The sequence below is a fragment of the Melozone crissalis genome, unplaced genomic scaffold (genome assembly GCF_028551555.1).
Source record: "Melozone crissalis strain CALT ecotype California unplaced genomic scaffold, PUWL_Pcris_2 ptg000016l_1, whole genome shotgun sequence".
Classification (NCBI taxonomy): Eukaryota; Metazoa; Chordata; class Aves; order Passeriformes; family Passerellidae; genus Melozone; species Melozone crissalis.
In genome coordinates, this window is record NW_026535794.1 from 15,526,939 (window position 1) to 15,551,502 (window position 24,564).

Consider the following 24,564-nt stretch of genomic DNA (forward strand, 5'->3'; position numbering starts at 1 on the left):
TGATCATGGGAAATTACCTTTTTTCCACATTCCTCATCTCATAATTTTGTTTTCTGTTTTTATACTTTACCATGAATTTACTTGTACATTTAAAGCTCAAAGTTTATGAGGTCTAATAAATTGTCATGTCTTTGCACAACTTGAGGAGATTGGACCTGCTTGAAAGATGTCAGTGTGAGGGTGTAACTGCCATAAATCATCAAAAAGTACATAGCATAGATAGCTATAATGACTTGCATATATGCAACTGACTTTTCTAACATCTCCCTTATTAAGAAAAAGTGTTTGTGAAGGTCACAAAGGCTTTCAACCCATTTTGTTTCTCTTGCTGTCCTTTGCCCTACTTGTTGCATATTGTTTTTCTCTTGAAAGCAATTAACCTATGCTGATACCTATGTCAGGTTAGTCTGCTGTAAAAAATGAATGTACTAGAATATAACAAGGACCTACTCTTCCATTCTTATACTAATTTTAACTTTTGTGATCTCTGTTTCAGAACCTTCACAGAGCAAAAAATGATTTGAGAAAAAAATTGAAAAGGTCATTCCACATTCTTCATCCAAAAGGCAAATCTCATGTATTCAAAATGGAATTGGAATGAAAATTTGGATATGAGTGGTGGATAGTGAACAGTTGTGGGGGTTTTTTGTTTGTTTTCAAAATACGTGGAACTTCAGATGACAATGTCTGCTTCAACACTTTATTCTCTACCACTAGATGCAGTAGCAAAGTGCTGCTTCAAAATGCTATTTTAAAAAATTACTTCTGAAGTTGTGACTGATCAACTTACACTTGAAGTTAAGTTAGATTGCCTGCTTTTAATAGCAGCACGTTTTCCATTCATCTTTGTTTATGATGACTCTGCTAAGTGTTCTTATCCTTTATGCTAAATAAACACTAATGTGTTGTGAATGTTTTCACATATGGATCATGTTTGTTTGCTTCTGTAACTTCCCCTCTATTTCTGATTTAGTTCTGTTCCCCAGCCCTCTTGCTGTTTGCTGTCTCACAGTTTTGTGCACTTGCTCATTTGGCTCTCATTTGGGGTTATTCCCTTTGTTATGATGTCTGTACAGCTCTTTAAATCCCAACTTAAAACTGATTTCTTAATTATTTCATTGCATAATCTTCTCATTTATATCTGGGGGTTTTAGTAGTTGAAACACATTCTGATGTTAGGCATTAGTCATTTGTTATCACTCGTTTCTTGGTTTTCCTCACTTTAAGTGCATAATGTTTCTCCAGGGAATGTTTGTTAATACATAAAAGGAAAGCTGTTGTTCTGGAGCTCACAGTGTGTCTTCTGAATATACAGAATTAACATAAAGAAAAACAGGAAAAAAAAAATATGAGAGTCTAACAAAACAAACAAATAAATACAGTTGAAAGTCTCATTTTGCTTAAGAGACCTCAACAAATTATCAGCCAACACCATAAGGAGAAACAGATATTGCAATGGTTAATTTCTGGAATGTGAAGTGAAGCTTTGGTGCACTCAGCATAGTTTGTCTGATTCTCAGGGTTGGCAAGGTCTGTCTGATAGTTACAAACATATGGTGTTAAAATGCAATATGTTTGAAACTCATATGCATAGACCAAACTTATTGGAACTACAGAGCTATGTAAAATTCAGGTGTGATTATATCTGAGTTGAGTTAATTGGAGCAGGGAACAGCAGTTCAGTACAAGAATAATCATGTGTTGATGCAGAATTGGAAAGGGATTGTGATTCTCACATAAGGCTATGCATATCAAGAATTTTGGGTTGCACTATCAAAAAGAAAAGCCTAGTATGGATCCATCCAAATAATACAGTTTTCTGTTTTCCGTTGTGGAAAAAAAATTCTAAAAAGATTTTATGTGAGATCATCTAGAAAATGTCTTTTTTCAGCCAAGTATTAAAAGCCTGCATTAGAGTAATTATTAAGGGAGAGCAGGTGGTCCACAGGTTTCTATGAATGAAATGATTTGAAAATTCACTTTATTAGGTTCTCTGTTGTTCCTGGGGAGATTTGAACAGAGATGTCTATGGTGGGCAGTATCTTAAATCCCTGGGCTTTAGATATTATGAAGAGCTTTCATTTTCTCTTATTGATGACTAGGTACTGTAAAATGACAAGAGCTCCTGTGTCATCTTAAGAGAAGAACTTTAAAACACTCTCTCCACACCATTTAGATAAATGTTATGGCCATTAGATTATAATGTTTCTCTAGTTCCATTATTATTTTAAGTATTTTAAACCAAAAACATCCATCAGTACACATGAAGACCATCTGAATTTTCTTTAGGAAGGTGAATTTCCATCATTACTGAATGACAATGGTACAGATTTTTATTAGAAGAGAATATAATTGAACCTTCGTTTTTAATATCCTGCAGGAACCCGGTGACTACTAGGATTTCATATTAAAGATTGATCATACCCAATGCTTCATGCATGCTGGGCTTGTTCTGAAAAGCCCAAATTGGTTGCTGAAGAGCAGTTAGGTAGAGAAAAACCAAGTTTAAAGATCTGCAGGTGGTTAGGTAGAGTGAAGAATTAGGCAGATTAGGGAATACCAGAAGCAGATCTTCACATGCCCAGAGAATTTACCTGAAAAATCCTGAGTAAGAATAGAATTCTACCTAGAATTATGTAGAAGCTGAAAATAGTAATTCAGAGCTTTGTAAGTGTCTGACCATGACTGGCCATGGCTTTGCAAATACAAAAAGCTACTGATGCCTCAGGTTTTAGCTTTTATATTTTTCAGATTCAGTGCTGCTTTAGTGTGTAGTTCTGAGCTTCATATTAAGGGATGGTAAGCTCTCTTCACAGAGTAGGTAGACAAAACAATTCCTTCTCTAGCTGGGGACCAAGGATAACTGATCCAAATCTCAGGCCCAAGACCATAAACAATGACGGAATGAAGAGAGAAAACAAGAAAGATAGGACTTCATAAGCTAAAGCTATAATTGGACAATTAACTCCAATATGCTAATGGACCAGAACTTATAAAAATGAGACACTTCATGGCCAGTCCTCCACTTTTTGTGACCATTTTGGGTTCATCTTGGGTGTAGCCCTGGCTGGGCTCTTGTACTGCCCAAGGTGTATCCATTGAGGCCTTTTAATAAATACCTACTTTATTCTTTAACTCTGCCCAGCCTTTGTTCTAGGTCAGCCCTCACAAGGCATCACTATCTGCTGCAAAAAAAATTAAAATTTGTTTTGTTTGAGGTAATTTTGTTTTATTTCAAAGATTCATGACCTATTTCAGTAGCTGTTGGTAGGCCTTCAGTTGAGCAGTTGAGTTCTTGCAGGTGATGACTAATTCCTGTTTAGTGACCATGGTAGGTGACCATGTGTGGGACTCAGCTGCCTCCCATAGTTTTACTTGTGGGCTATCCCTTCCAACTGCTTTGTAGTTAGATCTAGTCAGTAGAGCCTGGCACATCTCACAGGCACATAAGTGAGATGAATTCCAGCCCATCTCTTAGTCCTGACATCAGTCCAATCAATGAGATATATTTTCCTGTCATGAGGTGTTTGGGGTTTTGGAAATTACTTCATTCCTCTGCTCTAATTTTCACTCAGTTTTTTTGGGGTGAGAAATCCTAGAATTTGTTGTCTCACCTGCAACAGATGTCTATTTTGTCAAATACATTTAGATACTGTTTCATGACAAGGCCATCCTCTGTGGATTTTCATATAATGTAACACCAAAAGAAACAAAAGTACTTGTTATGGCATGAAAAAAATGCTTTTTCCCCCCCATAAATATTTGAAATCCACACAAATGTTTATTAAACATCTGGGCAGTCTTAACATAGAGAGGAAAACTGTGGAGGCCTTATTCTGCAGAGATGTACAATTCTAAAGTTCAAAGTTTTTTCCTGCAGCCAGAGGTATTTGGATTCATCATTGCAGCATCTTTCAGAGAAGGACAGAAGAAATTTGCTTAATTGTATTAATAAAAGTACTTTGGTGCCATGCCATTTATTCTAAATAATGTCAAAAACTTCATGGGATTCATTGCAAATTTTGGTGTTACATTAATTTGCAAAATGGATAAATTCCTCCCTTCCATAGTGTTCTTTACCATGAATCCAGAGCTGTATCTACCTTGGATTCTTCACCTTAGACTGCTTTGTCTTCAGTTGCTGACTGCTTCCTAAATAGTGCTCTGCTCCAAAATGGTGTTTATATATTCTGTAATGTTTTTATGTTGACATTGTTTCTTGCTTAAATGTTTATTCCAGAAGGTCTGAAAAATTATATTTGCAACTCCAGTTAATTTCTCCTTTGCCAGGTAGCTTATGAGCAACTATTTTTCAGACTCTCTTTCAAGGTATTCTAACTACAGCCTAGTCTTAATCTGAGTCAAATCACAGTCACATTTTCTGTTGAACAGTAATGCACTACATTTGTTTTACAGACTCTGTAACTGCATTTTAAGGACATATGCATTGCTTGGGTCTCCATTCTTCTTAAGCTGATGCATGCTGGTATGAATCCTAAGCAAACTGTTTTGGTGCCTTTTTCCCAGCCTGTTTTTCCTCTGGCATAGTGATGGATAACCCTTTCTGTTGACTTGGGCAAGATCAGAGAAAAAAAAAAGCAAACAGACAGACCTGTCCATTGCTGCGACTACCTAGTCTGAAATGCCAAACTTAGCAAACAGGCTGTTCTTCATACATAAAAGAAAATATAGACACAGTACCCAGCCAGGCAGGAATCACCAAATGTACCAGAGCAAAGCTCATGGCTAAAATGAAATGGAAATATTTAATGTAAATTTGTCTGTGTGTTCTTTTACTCGCTTGCTGCACAGTGTTGTCTATCACTTCTTACTACACCAGAGCTCAGGATGCTTTTCTTCATTAGCTTTTCTTACCTTTCAGAATGTTAAAAACATGCAAAACAATTTTAGTAACAGTTACAATGAATATCTGTTACTACAATTTATCTGTTTGTATATATACACGCATGCATAAAGCTATTTTTAAAGATTAGGAAGGTCACAAAGGCATGGGTTTGGCCTAGATTCATGATCCCTTGGTTATACCCGCATCTGGCTGCCCCATCCTTCCCAGGAGATTACTCCCACTGCAGCCAAGGCTGCTGTTCAAATCCCCATGTATTAGCAAACTGAAAACAGCAGTAGTCCAAATTAAAAATGCTCGACTGGACCAGCAGCTGCAGACACAGCCTTTCTCCCATTTATTTGAAGTGGCTGAAGAGGCGACTGTTTCCAGTTGTAGGATCAATGTTCCTTTCAGCTGCTCCAGCTATAACCAGCATGGATGGCAACATTACAGAATGGAAATATTAATTCTTCTCTTTTCAGGCACAGAGTTTTAATTTTATCCCATAATATGTTAGCTACATTACCCCTTTTCTTCCTGCAGCTTGAGAAGGTGTGTCGCTTGGCAATGTGTTAATGTATCTTCCCTCCATGTTCAGAATAGTTTCCAAATCCTAATGATCCAGGTTATGCAAGCCCCACTCTGAAGATGATTTTGGAATTTCCGTGGAAGGCAGTCCTGGGCAGATGCTTATGTGTGATTTTGACTTATACAATATATGGAAGGTCATATATCATGTCAGACACATTTCATTTGTCAGAGTAGTCTTCCCAAATACTTTTAGAAACTAGCTAAAATGGAAAATTCCTTAAACAAGGAAAGTGTTTGAGGTTTCATTTGGTCTTTTCTTGTTCCAACAACTTCTACCATACTTTTAACTACCAGCTAAGGGGATATATCTCTTTTGGGGAGTAGTGTGGAGGAGTAGGTACCAGAAAAGTTCTAGATACTTTTTATTCCACTTTCCTGATGGGAAAAAATACAGGTTTCTCTAAACCTTTTGCTCTTCCCCCTCAGAATCTTAACAAATTCATCAGAAAACTCTTTTCTTCATCAATTAAAAGAATGTTGAAAACACTCCCCTTTTGCAGTCCTACTTGGATCTAAATCTGCATTTGACATTTCATGCTACACCCAGTTCCAACAGATGTAGGCTCTGTGGCCTTGAAATTAGGTACTATGTTAAGTTATATCTAATTTTAGGCCGTGCCATATGGCTCTCCCTGTATTCTCCTAGATCGTGTATGGAAGGTGAGCGTGCTGTTTCATTACAGAGATCCCTCACCTCCTGAAGGCATGGGAACACTCCTGCTCCTTGGACCACAATCCATCTGCAGGCTTTGTAGAGCCCTTCTACATTCTGGTTAAAGATATGATCTCAAAAAGGAAATAATGGCATCAATTAATATCATGACATTGATCCCTAGCTTGAGAATGCATATTCCCACTGCACATTCCGAAATAAAAAATATGCCACAACAGGTTATATTTAACAAGGAAAAGAATTACCAAGTTTAAGGATAAGTATGTAGCAGTAATTTTTCTATTTTTCCCTTTAGAAGATGCCATTTGATATTAGGGACTAGTAATCTCCAATTTTTAAGTTACTATTAATTTCAGCAAACAGACCTGTCTTCTGTTATCTGACCATCTGGGATCCTTTTAAAAGAAAAACATCATTCCAGTATTAGAAAGAATATTTTAGCTTGCCATATTTAATCAAAACAAATTGAAGCAAGATGCAAAGCAGTATCAGATAAAAGCTAAATTCCTCTGTTAGATGCTAAGTGAGTATAACCTTCCTGTCTAAAGAGAGTCAAAGAGTTTAAGAAATTACTGGCTTTGGGTTATGTAGAAAATAAGAAGGAGTAGTGATTTAATAATGTCGCAGTTAAATATAATAATAAAACACAAAGATTAATATATGTTGACTATATATTAGGAGATTTTAGGGGTTAAGATATGCATTAAGCAGAGTGTCAGGTTTTTCTCTTTGCCTCTCCCATTAGGAATTAGATCACATTCCACAAGGCCAAAGGTAATCACCTTGTTTTCATTTTCCATTATGAATTTTTCAGTGCTGCTCTGTCAGGCTCTAACCACGTGCTTTCTAAACAGAGTCCATCTGACCAGTGCTGAGTGCTCTGCTTGCTGGCAATGCATCCATCACTGGGAGTGTGCTCCCTCCTCACCTGACAGCACTGCTCATCCAATGCTCCCAGAGTGGGAATCTACAGAAGGCACTTAGAGAGACTGGGGAAGCTCTTCCCTGGAAATCAGGGCTCTTTGAGATGAACAGAGGGAGGTTTGAGATGAGGCTTCACCCCATTCTGCTGAGTCAAGTCAGCCTTAAGTCAATACATAAAACTCTTGGGAGTTCTAATTACAGCTGAGAATCTTAGGAAGTCAGAGAAGGAAAGAAAGAAGAGGGCTGGAGTGCTTTCATAGCCTCTTCTTTTGAATATCCTGGGAAAATACAAGGAGAGCCCCATTACTCATGGAACCCAAGAACCGCAATTGCAGAATCTACCCAGCACCAATCCTACTAATTTAATCCACAGGATTTTTTGGGGGGTCAATTAGTCAGCACTAAGTACCTACAGAACTGTCTGTGGTGGACCTTACTATAAGATTTGTCAGCATCAGTGTTCTATCTCTACTACACACTGCTCTTGGTACTTTGTCTCCATTTCTTCTAGCTTGAATTGATGTACATGGCATCCACATTTTTGTTTTCAGTGTATTTGGTATTTTGTAAGAATTTGTATCATTATTAGCTTGATTCAATGCAATTTGTTAAGGGTAATTATCCTGTAGCTGCCCTCCAAGGAAGTAAAAATGAAAAAGTAGTTGTCCTTCTTTGGAGTGGCACAGCTGAAATAAATCCATTGCCCAAAAATGAATGGTAGGCAAATTTGTCTGGAGGCAGCTGTGCAGAGGGATGGCTGGAAGTGGGTGTCACTGGCATATACCTGGAAAAGCTGAGAGAAGTGACAGAAGGAGAAGTAAAACCATGCTTCGGGGAGAAAGTCCTGCAAAAGAACTTTGTCCAAGTGCTGCTTAAAGCAAGGCATGAAATGGCAAGCAACACAAGCGCCTTCTCTAGTATTTCATTCCTGCCTGGCTGGCAGAGCCACAAGCCAGAGCTTTCTGGAAACTCTCCTGGTGTGCCCTTGGCAGCCAGTGACTGCCATGGGCAGCCTCGGGAGGGCTCGGGCAGCCGGGTGGGTGCCCCTGCCTGGTGCTGCTGTCCCGGGACCCCGCTGTGCATCCCCCGGGGAAAGCACCATTGGCACCCCGTTAGCAGAGCCAGGCCGGACCGGGATGCAGGACATCCTGCGGCATGGGCTGGTAACTAAGGATCCTCAATTAGGCAGGGCCTTGAGGCAAGAGGATAACCTACGTCTGGGAAGAAAGGTGAGGCTGTAAATCAGTGTAAGTTGCTTGAGAACTCTTGGGGTTTGTCAGGATATTTTTTTGGGGGCCTTTTGTTCATTTTCTCATTTTAATTTTATCTATATATACATATACATATACATATACATATATATATACATATATATATGTATATGTATATATATGTATGTATATATAGATAAAATTAAAATGAGAAAAACCATTTTGGAATAGAAAGTAATAGATTCAATTTTATATATATATATATATATATATATATATATATAATTGAATCTATTACTTTCTATTCCTAAATGGTTTAGAACAAACTGCTCCAAAATATTGAAGCATAAAGAACAGGAGGATTTCCAAATATTTGAATTAGTAATCATTCCCAGAATTTTGAGAACAAATTTTTGATACGGAGTGTTACAAAAAAATAACAAAGTGACTGGTTAGTGGGACGTCATGGAGACACCCCAGATAATTACCTGAAAATGAGCAGTGTCTTGAATCTCTCAAAGTGAAGTCCTATGGATTATGAACTCCATTTTCTGGCACACAGTGGCTTACTTTCAGCCATTTTTTACTCTTCATTTTTGCCCATCCACTTTCAGATGTAACTAATCTCCTCTGGGTGGAGATTCCAGCATTACTGCAGAACTGTCCCACTGCACATTCCGTAATAAAAAATACGCCACAACAGGTTATATTTAACAAGGAAAAGAGGAACAGAAATTGGTACATCTGCACAATGAATATAATATAGCATTGACTTGGAATTTCCTGACTTCAGCAGTGCTTCCAAAATAATAATGCATTCATAGAATTACACTTAGCTTTCTGCTTTTAAAAGGAAAATATTTGAAAGCAAAAGTATTTTCATCTTCCAAGTACTTCTGGCTCTGTGTGTGAGATAGTGGAAATAACACGGGGCTGTGTAACCACAGCAAACAAGTGGGGTGGGAATTCTGTTCCTGCTTGGCTGGACCAAACCAGACCAATATTGAAGCCTGTATTTTGAATTTAATAAGTAAAATTTTTTCCCCTCCTAAACTCCATTCATTTTTATGGATGAAAATAAAATTACTTGTAGACAGAACTGGTCTACAATTGCAGGTGACCTGCAATTACTAATGCCTGGGATTTCCATTATAAGAGGCAGATTTTAGTTGGCTATAATTTCAGCTGTTGGTTGGTTGAAATTTTACCTGATTAGACAGGAGCTTCCTTTGCTGGCTAAATCCTGCAGTCTGACTTTTTCAAGGCACAAGTTCAGCAAAATTTTTCATCAGTATCTATCAAGCAATTAAGCAAAAAATATATTATTCTGACTACATAGAGAAGCTCTGTATTTTAAGCTTGTTTAAAATTTGGTAAAGTACTCACCATCTTGTTGGGATGTCTTTTCTGCTTTCTGTGGAGAGTTACAGAAATTGTAGCTATTTGTACAAATTTAGTACATGGATGTCCAAAAAAAGAAAAAAAAATCCATCTACCCAAGCGTGCTCCAAAGCAGGGACAGAATTAGATCACTGAGAAACACTTGATTGATCCACCAGTAAAAATGCTGAAAGGCAGCTGAAATATGTACACATGTAACCTCCTAGCAATTTTAACTTTTGTGGGGTTTAGCTGGTGAAATGTATAGTTACTTTCCTTCCCTGTTTTACCAGTAAAATTCCCTGATATTTACAAAACTTCAGAGTGTAGATTTTATTCTCCCTCTTATAAATGGATTTTTTTTAGCATCACTGTAAAACCAAAAAAATGACCACCTGACTCATTGACTTCTTCCTAGGTGTTACTCTGGAAGGCATTATCAGATACTCTTTGGATACTGACATTTTTAACCATAATAATAAAAACATTGAAGATGTGTAAAGATGACATAGTTTTGGGATCTTGGTCAGTGAAGATTATTGGGCATACAGCACTGTGTCTTAGCTCCATTCTCTGTTAAGTCTCTTCTTAGTATCCAACTCACTGCTAACAACCAGGGAGATTATTGATGTAACATACACAGAGCCTCTGGTACTTCCTCAGTGCTCCTTCAAAATGAAAATCTCTTCTCCATTGTCCTTGTATCCTCCTCCTACCATTTTTTTGCTGTCACCAATAAGACCTAAGAAATAAAAAGTTGCAAAACTTGCATTACTACTGGTAAATAAATAGCATTATTAATGTTCACAAATGCAATACCAATTATTTGTTTCTGTGATTAGAGAAATGTGCTTGTTTTCCTTTACAGGCTACTCAGTATATCAATAATTTTAGCTAGTGAGTTTTGATACTTCACTGTTTTCCCGTGGGAGTATTTGGAGATAAGTTCACAAACCAGCAGGTTTTAAATAAGACACATTTTTCCTGGTTTGGAAACAGCTCCTAGAGCTGGGTGTGCTGCGCACCAAAGGCCAAGGGGCCCAACAAACAGGCTGACACAGTCTTTGCCAAGTCTCCAGGAGAAACTGGTGGATATTGGGTCAGGCCCTGGAAGTTGTCTGTCTTCTTCCATTTAACTGCAGGCTTAGAGCAAGTCTGAGCAGCTTTTCCTGTGGTGAGCTTAAGCGTGGGATCAGTGCAAACACATATGTTCTTGTGGCTTCATTGGATCCAGAAAATCTGGTGGGAGTATGTCTGCAACCTAGTCGTGATTGCTGCAAGCTGTGAGCGTGACCAGGGACTCTGCAGAGCTTCAAAACCTTGGGAAGACTGTGTTAAGGTTAATGACATTGGGTATGCAACTGATTTACAGTATGCTGAAAGCATCTTTCCTGTATAAGAGATGGAAGAAAAAGCAATGTCAACTGTGACTTTTTTGATGAGTAAATTTGACACATTGCTGCACCCTAAAATTATCTGTGAAGTTTTTTGTTTGGGTTTGGTTTTTTTCAGACTAAAGATCAAATACAGATTTTCAGTATCTAAAAACTGCAATGTGTAGGGTGTTTACAAGTTCTAGAATCTAAATCAAGGTTTTGTCTACCACTTATGTGATATCTACCTACTCCATGCCCTATTATTTAGCTTATGGGAAAAAACTGTGCTAGTGTTACTTTTTTCCATATGTTCCACTCTGATACTGAACTCCTAAAAAGCTCAAAGCAGACTAAATAGGTCATAGTCAAAACAGTAAGGTTGGTCTTCATGCATCCTTTAAATCAGATGTTTTAATTATAGCTTTTGGTTTGTTTGCTAATTAGAAAACAGGTCCACAGTGTGGTATCTATCTACTTCCATTTGAATCAATAAACAGAAAAGGCATGAGAAAAGGACCTCTTCCCTCCAGGGAGTCTTTTCTTGTTAATGTTGACTCAGGTTGTTAGTGCTTATTCTTGTCTCCTTTCCTCTTCTGCTTACTTCCCAGTCTTTTCTCTTTCAGTTCCTCCTTGTTTCCCCATGTGAGTGAGATCTGTTGCCTTTCACATTAGCATCTGTGCATTTGTCCTTCATACTTACCTGCTCTGTCATGACTGTGCCGTATTTTTCAGTCTGCATTGTGAAAGTGAGGTCTTTAATCAGGTTGAATAATGCTTTTTAAGCCAATAAAGAGTTCAGATGTGAGTTTGATTGTAAGTGAAACAAGAGAAATACTTTAGCTATAAATAATGAATATGTACTTTTAAATAACTTGTGAGAACTGTTTGGAATAATTCTGAAGGTTTGCCTCCCATCTGAAAATCACAGTGCTGGCTGAGAAATTAATACTTCATGTGCTTGCAACTTGATTAAACTGAGATAAGTTACTAAATGGTCTGACTTTTTTCTGTTTGCTCTGTGCTTTGAATGACACAGTCAGATTTTATAACTTCTCTTTTATGGTTATCTGAATCCAGCTCCTGCAAAGACTTAACAGGTATATATTACTTTATTTTGCCTGTGTGTGCAGAGATTTTTTAGATTTGGGACCATGATAAGTTTCTTCCTTGCTGAACAGACCGCTGTAAATTTCAATAGGGAAGCAGAAAAGCCCCTTAGCAAACTTTAAGGAAGCTTCTAAAACAATGATTTGAGGATGTACTATTTAAAGTGAATTGCATTAGGTACAAGGTTATTTTGAAATAAAGGATGTCTGAATAACAGTGACCTGATTTTTGTGTGTTCAGGCCTGCTACTGCACACCATAAAATTAGAAACTATTTGTAAGGGAGTGAATAATCAGAAATTCAAATGTAGCCAAAATGCTGTGATGTTCAAGAGATGTAAATTCCCAGTTGTTTAACAGTTTGTGCAGGGCATACTGGGTCCCTGAAGACTCTAGACACACCTTGCTTGGATTCCATATTTCTCCTGTGTGTCAAGTCTGAAGGGCTTTTCCCACGATCTGGAAATAAAGAAAGGTCAGTTAAAACAAATACCATAAAAGGATAAGGTAAAATTTTTCAGATTTTAGAGACATTATCTGTCTTCAAATCCCCCCACTAGACCTACATTAAAATAATGATCACAACCCAAATATAGAATATTTGAACTGCCCTTTTCCAGGCCAGATGTGCTATGTTACATAATGCCATTTTCACCATTTTAGGGTGATTGCTGGAGCTTGGAGTGAAAGGAAAATGAACATATTGTAGGTATTGCTCCAAAGAGCAAACATCATAAAAAATGTTATAAAACTCAAGGCCTTGAGCAAAACATTTTAGCAAATGTAAGTTCTACTCAGAGCCTTGCCTACATTCAGGCTGAATTCTTCAGCAAGGAACAATCCAGCCAAAGGGCCCAGAGCTTGCAAAAAGACACAAACACACTGCAGCCACTTCACCTGGGCACATGGTAACCCCTCAGAACTCACTCCAGCCTGGCTCACTGCTAAGGCAAAAACACAACAGAAATTTTCTCCATATGCTTCTCTAAACTTTATTAAATCAAAACCATCCAAGCAAGTAGTTGTTGATATGTGTGTGCAACAGGCTTTCCAGCAATTCTTCATAAATAAAGCACCAATGTTTCCCACTGCTTGCAGGGAGTAAATCTGCTGAGTTCATAGCACTGTGATCAATCCACATTGTAAAGTCAGAAACAGAGAAACCCAGGACAATCGCTGTCCATTTTTTGCGCGGCAGATGCATTAATCAGATTCCATTTTCTTCACTGCTTCAAGCTGCATTCTCAGGATGGAGTGCCAGGGCCCTGCCTCCATGGCTGACGTAGCTGTCCCCTCTGCCACTGCAGCCAGAGACGGGGACAGCACACTCTCCTCTTGGAGCATTTCACAGCTGTGATCTCAGGCAGGAGGAGTGACTGCACAGAGCATTTGAGAGGAAACTACACCAGGGGAAAGCCTTGGAGCATCTACAGCAAGAGTCTGAACACATATAGAGAGCTGCTGAGCTCAGGCAGCTCAGGCAGCACTTGTTCTCTTTGAAACATCTTTTCACTGTGAAGAAAATTTTCTTCCTTTTCAGGCGTTCTGTAGCAAGGGCAAAAATAGGAGCCCAATTAGGCCTGGCCTCTCAGCAGGGAGGAGAGAGCGGCCGAGGACAGGGGGCTGTGCCTGGCCGTGCCTGGGGCACAACCTGCGCAGAACTCGCTGTCCCTCAGGGGAAATGTGACCTTCGGCGGCTCCCTTGTTCTCAGGGGATGACAGAGCAGCTATCCTCGGCAGGAGCAGCAGGGGAGGCTGTGTGAGAGCCCTGTTCCCTCAGGGAATAAGCCTTGGGGTGGTTGTATTTTAGGCCACATTTACCTCCACCTTGTAGACTCAGGATGAAAGAAAGGATAAAGAGTCTTTTCCCAAGCTATTGAAGAGAAACCCGCTTCTCTCTGGGAGAGGGATTCAGCAGGAAATGGGCAGAATTTCCAGGCTGTTCAAGTGTCCCCATGGCTTCAGACTCCTTGCAAAGCAGGGGTGGGAATAGGGAGGGATAGGTGGGTAGATTGAGCACAGCAGACACCAGCAATCTGCCAGCTCTTCTTACTTACTCTCCATCTCTGAGCTAACTGGGCCAGCCAGATCTCTGGCTTGGCCTTGGGAAGGTTGGTGTGCCTGCATAGCTCTGAGTGTTGTTCAGAAAAGTCAGTGTGGGTTTTCAAACTTATTTAGTTCTTCACATGTGTTTCATTGCTGTGGTATTTCTAGATCTGTGCCTGGTTTTATTTTTTGTGGGGTTTTTTTTTTTTTTCTTTTCTTTTTGCTTAGCATCAATAACATGAACAGGAGAGATTTAAAGATAACAATTATATCTCCTCTCTGGCTTTATTTGGCCATGGGTTTTTGTAGTCTCATAAGGTAGTTTACTCATAAAAAAACCTGCTTAACTTCATAGCCTCACTCTGCACCTATCCCAGTTTGATTTTCACTTTTCTGTGTGAGCATCCCAGTTATTCAGAAGATGTCTGCAGAGGTGTCCAATGCCTTGGACGAGGTCCTGAATTCTTCCTATGTGCTGCCAATGCTTTTCTGTATCTTATGATCATGTTTTGCATTCTACAATCATGTTTGTAATTTATCAGGACAATCCTGTCTCGGCTGCACTAATCCTGTGACCAGCCAGCAAGTTCATGCTTATCTTGCTCCTCTGTTTTTTCCATTTTTTTCTTCTTAGTTGAAATTCCTGATCTCACACTTTCTACTTTCAAGTGTCTGCTCATGTCTAGTACCTCAGCCCCCTTTCCTGACATTTCTGGGGGAAAAAAAAGGGCAAAAAAAAAAAAGCTGTTAATGGTGCTGCCTTATCTATTGCTTTTCTTCAAGGCACTTGTATTTTATGCAAAATAATGATGTAAAACTTTGAAGAAGAATCAGGAGTCCTTGCACTTTAAAAAGCTGCATCAATGCAGAAAGTCTTGGGCAGTGTGGGCAGGCAGGGCAGGCAGCTTGTGGAAAGCAAGGGCTGTAGTGGCTGGCAGCACACACAGAGTATGGAGCTCACGGGGAATCACTGTAGGGAGATTATGATATTGATTAGATTATATTGTGCACAGTCATCAAAAATGGATCCTCACAATGATTGTAATGATGTGCTTTGTTCTGATCTTTGCTTGCATAATATCGGAGGAACATCAACTTCTAGATATAATAAATGTAAATGGACATAAGTGAGCCTGACAAAGTTATCACTCTCCAGTTGCTGGAGGTAAAATGAGAGAGAAAATAAATTCCCTGTCCTGTTACCAAAAAAAATTTAAAACTCACAGGTGGAGAATTTGCTGCTTTTGGGGCTGGTACAGCAGGTCTCTGAGTTGCCATGCAGTAGAAACAGCAGTGATCAGTGTGTTCCACAAAGGTGGGTTTGAGGAAGCATTAGAGATTTTATAGCAGCTGAAATATAAATAAAGGAGAAAGGCAAATGTCTGAGGATGAGTCAGCCGAGAGGTGAATGCATTTACTCATAAGTGGGCTGTTTTGTAGATCACATTGAGACTCCTTAGCCAAGATAAGGCTGCAGACTCTGGGCTTGAACTTTTTAGAAATCTTTGATTAATTGCTAGTGGATGATCCATCTAAAATGTTCCCGTTTCTTTCTCTCTTTCTTTTATTTAGCTCCTATTTCTTTAGCCGACTGTTCTCTTGCATTTTCCTTTTTCTCTGTAATTTTTTTTCTCTAATTAAATATAAATAAAAAGGACTGCATGTTCTGTGCTGTCACTTATGATACATTACTTCCCAGTAGAAATCCCACATTCAGTAGTGATTTTAGCTGACAGATTGCAATTAAATAAAGATAGAAGATTTATAGGTTTCAACTGTGGATCTACATTTCTTGTCTTCTGTGTGGTTTTGTTTTCCAAGTTAGCTGGCTTTTCAACACGTGCACATGTATAAATATTTCTGCTTTTCTATCTGATCAGATTAGTATTATTTAGGTCACCTCTAGTCAAGCAAGCCATGCTGGCATGGCAGTGTCAGCTAGGGAAGGGATGGGTTTGGGGTTTTTTTGGTTGGCTGGTTGGTTGGCTCTTCTTCCTTGTCGAACTTAGGAAAATCTGAGTTTAATGTGCAGTGAAACCAAAAGAATCCTCGAAAAGATACAACAAAAAATCATGCTTCCCCCCCCACGGCCCCCCCATATTATTTTTTTTATTTTGAGAGTTCAGTTTCCTTTGGGTAAAGCTCCACAGGTGAGACCTGATCTTTTTCTCCCTTTTTCCGCCCTTTTCCAGCGCTCCGTGCGCTGCTCCAGGCGCTGCCAGTGCGGCCCCAGCGGGAGCCCCGAGCGGCGGCTCCGGGCCCGCTCCATTCCCTGCTCCATTCCCCGCTCCATTCCCCTCTCCTTTCACGGCTCCATTCCCCTCTCCTTTCACCGCTCCATTCCCCGCTCCTGCCCCGCTCCTTCCTCTCTCCTTTCCCGCTCCTTCCTCGCTCCTTCCCCTCTTCTTCCCCGCTCCTTCCTCTCTCGTTCCTCTCTCCTTCCTCTCTCCATCCCCGCTCCTTCCCCTCTCCTTCCCCTCTTCTTCCCCGCTCCTTCCTCTCTCCTTCCTCTCTCCTTCCCCCCTCCTGTCCCGCTCCTGTCCCGCTCCTTCCCCTCTCCTTCCCCTCTTCTTCCCCGCTCCTTCCTCTCTCCTTCCTCTCTCCTTCCCCCCTCCTGTCCCGCTCCTGTCCCGCTCCTTCCCCTCTCCTTCCCCTCTCCTTCCCCTCTCCTTCCTCTCTCCTTTCTCTCTCCCTCCCCGCTCTTTCCCCTCTCCCTCCCCGCTCCTGCCTCTCTCCCTCCCCGCTCTTTCCCCGCCCGGGCCCGCCGCTCCTTGGCGGGGCAGGAGCGAGGGGAGCCGGCCCGGGGGAGCCGCCCTGGCAGCGGCCGCCCTTGGCTGCGGCGCAGCCGATGTGTTTCCCCGTGTCCTGCCAGTTCCAGGCGGCCAGAGCGGCCGCGGGAACAGCTGCAGGGCAGGAAGCGAGCGCAGAAAGAGCTGAAAGCTGATGTTGAGCAGCAGCAGCAGCAGGCGGGACGGAGGATGCCTAATGCAGCTCTGCTCCCTGGACCGTGCAGCGCATTCCCGCTGGGACCGTGGATGCGCCGCAGCGGCAGCGATCGCGCTCCCGCAGGAGCATTTCTGTGCTAAACGCCGGGCAGGAGGCAAACCTGGGTGCCTTCAAGCGAAAACCCTCCTGTCATTTCAAAAAAACTAACTGCAAGTTAACTAGAGTTATTAACTATTATATTAACTGTAGGTTTCACAACATTAAATCCAATTATATGGAAAGTGGCTTTTTGAGGAGAGGCCTCTTCTTTATGGTCCTTCCTCATTTCTTATGGAGGTGAGCTGCACCCCAAGGAGACCTGAAACAGTCCCCCCAGTTCTGCACAGAGCAAGGTGACCCCAGCTCCTGGTACACTTTCCATAGAAGAGGATGCAGTGAAACAGGAAAATTTGATTCCATCCTGGGTCCTATTCACATCTACCTTGGTAATCCCACTTCTTGTTCTCAGAAATACTAAAGACAGAGAAAACCTAGTTTATGCTATCCTGCTCCAGGCTTCTGGAGCAGCCTATACCACTGCAGCCTCTCTATTTTGTCTGTATTCAGTCCCTTTCAGTGTCAGTCCTTCTCACTGGGAATTTGTTATGAAGAAAAACCTTAAATGCAAACTACTTCCCAGGCCAGTAAGAAATATTTAAACACTTCAGGCATTCAGTCTGTGATTCAGAGATTTATTTATAAAACTGTTGATTTTGGGACACTAAACCGTTGCATTTAAACTGCAGAAGTGAGTCATATTTGTGGGAGGTAATTACTACCAGAAAGCACAACTAGCTTTTGTACGTTTCTCTGTAAAATGTCCACTTAGGATCTGCAACTACTAAAAATAACATGCTTTGTTGAATTTCAGCACAAGTTATCTTTACAGAATTATGTGGCTTTATACATGCATTCTGTTTTCATGTCCTATGAAGAAAGAAATATCTCACATACCTGAGAATTTATTTGAGTGTTTTATATGGACTGTCCTGACCAGGTAACTTGTTCTGCTTATATGATTTTCATATAAGCAGAAGTTCAAAGTTTCATATAAGCAGAAATTCAAAGATTTTGTGGTAACTTCCAGAGAGAAGCCATTTAGCATGGGAAAAGAGATTGTAGCAAGCACTTACAAGCAGTGTTTGTTCATCAGAAATGTTTCTAATTTCTTGTTTCATCCAAACCCACAATAATCTACTCAGTCTGTTCTCTTCTCCATTGTTAATAGATTTTGGGAGCCGAGGGAGTTCCAGATGTCCAACACCTGCAGAAGCTACTTGCAGAGCTGAAGGGAACTTCCCTCATTATCCCTCAGTCATGACTGAGGAATTCAAGTTTATTTAACTTGTGGTCACTTAGCAGCACACGCTACCAGCAGATGAGTCAGATGGTATGCCACCTATCCCGAGAGAATACCCTGCAACAGAGTTCAGAAAAATAATGCCCTCCATCCTGGCATTCTAGGCTTTGAATAGCTTTTCCTATGTCAATCAGGGAGTGCTCAACCTTCATTGCCAGCAGACCAAAAATGCAGCTGCTACCCAGCAGTTAAACCACAGGGCTCTGACTGCCTCCTTCCCCTTCAAAAGGGACAATTATAGAAGAGGCCTTCCTTTAAAAACTGCTATTACCTGCTTGTGTGATTTGCCAGGGATCAGGTAGTGCCTGCTACATTTCCCAGGAATCTTGTGTCAAGATCATGGTCAGGAAGCTTTTCCCCTGTTCTCCCTGCTCTTCCAAAGTGAATCCAGCTCCCACCAACTCCATAGCCTTGGTGAGGTGATGGGGTCACAGATGGGGCACATGGGACCTGCACTTGCCTTTCCATGGCTTTCTGAGGAAGAAATATCAATATTATCATGCTAAGCTATACCCCTTTGAGCAGCTCCACCTTATTCTACCCATGATTTTTTGACAAATACACACTTTTTTATTTTTCCTGGCTTTATATATGTATACATATTTCCTCCTGGGGTCAGGTTTTAATTACCAGCTGGCTCTGAACAAATGTGCTGTACTTGACCATGGCAGCAGGGCTGGCTACAAGAGGATTTGCCCACACAAACTGAGCTCCCCATGCTGCTGGGAACCTCTGGGATTTACCCATTCAGGAAGAGGGCTGAGTGACTGTCACCCCACACTTGGAGACACCACACACTAAGGGATGTCAGCTGCTGCTCAGGAAAGGTCAGAACTGCCTCTCATCACTAAGATTACCTCAATTGGTAAGAGCAGGGTGCTGATAATGCCAGGGTCATGGGTTTGATCCCTGAACAGGCCATTCACGTAGGAGTTGGACTTAATGATCTTTGTGGGTGCATTCCAACTCAGAATATTCAGTGATTCTGTGAAACCTGCTCCTCCCTGTTCTCACAGGGAGCTTTCAGAGCTACCTTTCTTCAGTCCTGACAATCAGCATGGAAGTGCACTTGGGTACACTTCACACTTTTACCTTTACAGGCCCTGGTAAAAGGGCTTTTCCCAGTCCCTAACTCACCTGGCATGTACTCTTTCCTTCCTCTGGCTGCAAGTTACTACTCTGGGTTAGGCTGAGCTTTGCTTCTGTTGTGCATCATCTGGGCCCCTCTACCCCCTGACCCCACCATTTTTAAACATAATTAGTTGGCGCAGCTTCCTGGATATCACTGGAAGTAGATATGCTCCTTTATGCTCTGGCTCCTTTTCCAACAGGAAACACCTTGCCAGAGCACTGAGGTGACACAGCCCCAATCTTGCACCAGGAGAGATTTTCTCTGTTTTTTACTCTGTTAATTTACTCTGAGATTTTAGCCTTCTTGCTTCTCTGCCTTTCTGACTTCAGTAAGGACTGTCCACCTTTTCTGCTGAGAGACTTTGGCCTGATCTGGAGAAGCATAAAGAAAGGCTGCCAGCAGGCAGAAAGACAGACAGAATGATAACTCAGCTTTGGTACAGAATTTGGGCTCTGCAGTCTCTGGTTTATGTGTTAGGGGAGACAGCAGCATTTTTAAGCCAATTGCTTTCAGTGATTCAGGAGACCTAGAAATGCTGCGAGGATTGCACGGATAAAGACTGGTCATAGATTACTCATAAAAAGCAAGATGTTTTAGAAGAATAAATTAAATGTTAGCTGACAATCTGCTTGCCAAGTTTTAGTCCAGTAGAGTTGAAATGGCCAAGTTTTTAATGCCAACAATTGAGGTTTGCAAAGGAAATACCAAACCAACCTGGTGGAAAAAGAGGTGGACATTAAATTACAGAGCAAAGACTGCCTTTGCTTTGTAGGTGGAGAAATAAACAAATTACAGAAAAGAAAATCAGTCTGAGTTTTTCAATTTGATCCCTGTGCCTAAGCAGAAAAATGTAGGATGTATCACTAATCTCAGAGCTCAAGGGGACTCTCAGCAAACTGTGCAGAGCTGCTGGCCAGGGGACAGGGAAGAGGACAAATACAGGGAAATGTTGCAGAAATGCTCAGAAACTGGTGCTCAGTCTCATCATGTAAAGACTTAAAAAGAGCCCAGACTACAAATTCTTGACTGTTCTTATTTCAGCTAGTGCCAAACAGACACATTCTTTCATGTATACAATAGTTTTTCTTGGATACAACGTCAACAATATATACTTGTTGTTGGGTATTTGTGTAATTTTTCCTCTATAATGTGTAAGTGCATGTTCCTGAATTCCTGCAGCAGCAGCAGGCCAGCTAAATTCACTGTGAGCCCTATCTTCATCCAAGAGGCATTCCTCTGAAGCTGGAGAAACTATTCACTGTGTGGGGACTGCCAAAGCACACTGGAGCAAGGAGAGCAAAATCTTCTCCTGAAATATTATTTCAGTCATTTCAGTTTTACAAAATACAGGAGAAAACATTGTACATTGCATAGTTAGTCTTGTCTGCTCAGAAGGCTGAATGTATCTCATCCAGAAATGACAGAGGTGCCTGAAAAACCACTTCTCAGAATTAGAAGGTTTATTCTGCAGAGCAGCTTGCCAAACCCCACCCAGCAATGGACATCAGAGAGGTCACAGTACAGAATGCCAAGGCACAGGCACTGGTTCTGACACAGGACCAACCTAGAGACAACTTGGTCAAGCAAATTCTGCACCATGTACCTCCCCAAGAGATGTGCTGCATTTGTGGGTCGTGGCAGGGACTGGCAGCCAGTGGCCAAAATTTCCAGACTGCTCTTGTCAGATAACCCAAGAATGACTGTCCTCCCATTTTTAACTTGCTAGCTCAATGCAAGTCTTTCCTGCTCAGTTAAGCAGATGTTGTGCTACAGCAGAGCATTTCTGGGGTTTCTGCTGTAAATTATTCATATCTGGAAAAAAGGCAGCACCAGGTACTATTTGGGTACCTCAATCACGTGTAGCAGTCACCTGTATGTGCCTTTTGTGGCTGCAGTCATTTGCAAGGAGTTGCTGCAATTTTGCTTACTTTTTTAACAAATTCAAAATAAATATGTGTTTCATCACATGAACATATGTAAATCTTGTGGTGCAAAGGAATATACAGACTATTGTTACGCTTGCTTAAATGATGCACAACCTTTGTAGTTTTAACCTTCCAAATAAAATCAGAGAAAAGTTTTGCTGATTAAATGATCTGTAGCAGCAGGAATACATTATTTAGTTTTTCTTATATGCTCCTTGCTAGAGGTAAATGAGATATCATTGCAATACTGTTCACTCTGTTACAGCTCTGGCTGTGTCAGCATTTACGTTGCAAACCTTCTTCCAGGGGTTTATAACTCAGCCATAAAATGCACTCCAGTCTGAAACTTGGCATACAATGTCTCAGTCTGGCAGTGAATTTATTTTACAAAAAGTGAGAACAATCCAATATCTGTTTGGCTGTATCTAAGTTACAATTGTTTAGATTTTTAGCAACAGAATGGGCTGCACAGCAGATCTTGAGAGGTATCCACCTGCCTGACACATCACTCCAGCCTCACCCTTTTGAGGTCATCCTAAAATCCTATGTCAAACTTTGTCAAAGCTTAAAATGCTTTGTGAAATGTTAATGCTGCAGTGAGTTTCATTCCAAAGGTGGAGTCTCAGAAGTGCTGTGCACTGCACTTCTCTAGGAAGCGCTGCCACTGCCCCCACTGCCAGCAGAGCTCAGCTGAGCTCCCAGACAGCTCTTCATGGTCCACAGCCAAGCCCCAGAGCTGCTGTGATGGTGAGAAGAAATGTCTGTTCCACTTCTACATGTGCCTTCATTCTCAGGACCTGACTCTTCTCTCCCTTCACTCTTGCCCAGGGCAGGAGCCCCTCACATCTCACACCCCACACACCCTCTGCAGGGCAGGGCAGGGCAGGGCAGGGAGCCAGGCTGCCTTCCCCCAGGCTATAGTAGGAGTCCTAGTAAGTATCTGTATTGTACAAGTGGCCTTGCCCCAATCCTAGTTGTTCTAAATGGGCTGCAGCTGTGATGTCCTTAATTGGGTGGCAGCTGTGGCTAATGAAGATAACTGGGATAAAAGGGGGGTGGGCTGGCTGGTTAGGGAGAGTCTTGGAGGAGTCCTGATGAAGAAGCAGGAGCAGCACTGCTGGGAAGAGCTGCTTGTGAGAAAACTACCCAGAAGGTATGGGACTCTAGAAATATAATAACAACACTGGGCCAGCCTCTGATCTCCCAGAAGTCACACAGGGAACAGCCCAGAAGCAGTGGAGCTGCTGAAGTCAGGATCTCATGTTCAGATGCTGAGTTTGCCATGCCCTCCCTGTGGCTTTGCTGGGGATGTCTGAGTTAGAGCCCCCAGGGCCAGCTTGGTGGGCAGTGGGGAGGCAGCACCTTCACCACACAGCCACAAACCTCCTCCTCCTCAGCAGCTGCAGTCACCTCCCCAAAGTCCTCACCCAAAGTTTCTAAGAGAATTCCTGGCACTATGACAAGGCTTTTTTCCGCTGTTAGTGCTGGAACATAACTTGGGTGTTTACATCCTTGGATTTGCCATGAAATTACCACTTCCAAAGACATTAGTGCATTGAAAAGTGAATACTACTGGAGGAGCAGGCAAAGGACCTTTTTATGGGGCACATCTACTCTCTGCTCTTGCTCTGTGCCACACCTCAGGCTTTCTCCTTCAGTTTCAAGAACGTGTTTTGGCTCTCTTTCCATCCAAACCGAGGAGCTGAGTGAGCACTAGTCTAGTTGCCAGGTTTGATATATGCTCACCAACCAGCAATTATAAAAACCATTTGAAACATACCGCATATACTAATACATAGATTTGGAGTGATGCTGTTATTAACCATTAAAGAACATGCTTTATTTAAACAGAAATAGAAAGGCTCATGAGATTTTTATCTAGAATCCATCTTTAAGACAAATATATGAGATGTAGTTTCCAAATATTAATTCACTTTCATCTCATGATATTTCCTTTTGGAAAGCCTCAACCCTCCAGGTTCTCTCTGTTTCTGCACGGCAGATGTTGGAAGATTGTGATATTGATTTCATCTGTTTAAAAATGAGCAGTTTGCAACATTATCTTTAATCTAAGCAATATAAGACTATGCTTGGGGGGAAAAAATCATAAATGTGGCTTTGAGCATGCACACAAAAAAGTATAATTTCAATAATGTCATAATCTTAAAATACAACTCAAGTAGACAACTAGTATTCTGTAAAAATGAATTTAAAGAAAAACAGACATGATGTTCCTACTTGCTCAAGCCAAAGTTTGCATTGGATGTACATTCAGGGCATATTTTGCCTGAATTGTTCAACTATTTATGTAATTTGGAAGGAGATTATTTCCAGTCTCCAGCAATGAAACTGATCTTCCAAACTCACTGACAATTTCTATCACAGAAATAAAACCTCAGCAATTAGATGATTAAGTCACTGAAACAACCAATTCAATCAAATATTTGGGCTCCAATGTAAAATGCATGTTTAATGGTAGTCAAGCTGTTTTGTTGTCTCCAGAGAATATTAAGAAATGGGAATGAATTAAATCTTAATATTCAAAAATGCAAGCTGTCATAACAAGGATTATGGGAGAAAAATAGGCAAAATTAAAATATGATTCAAATTTTTAAAATTGAGCCAAAATTTTACATTGCATATTTACAGAACTCAACAGAGTTACAGTAATATACCTCCTTTCCTCTGAAGAGTTCCTTCCATCAGGGTTTTTTCTGGCCAGGGAAGGCATATACATTTTATGAGCACAGTAGAAACACACATTAAGCAAGTATGTTCATGGTTACACTGGAAAAACAGGGCATTTTTTTTCTGTACAAGTACCTTTTTTAAAAAAGCACAAACAGCTAAAGTTCCTATTGTCACTAATTCCACGCATGAAGGAAAAAGGTAGTGGAAGCATCCACCATGCTGATACTGCCTGAAATGCAACATTAGCAGAAATGTTGAACCTGTAAATAGGAAAATATTTTCATGACAGGAAAAATAAATCATTCAGAAATCTTATGA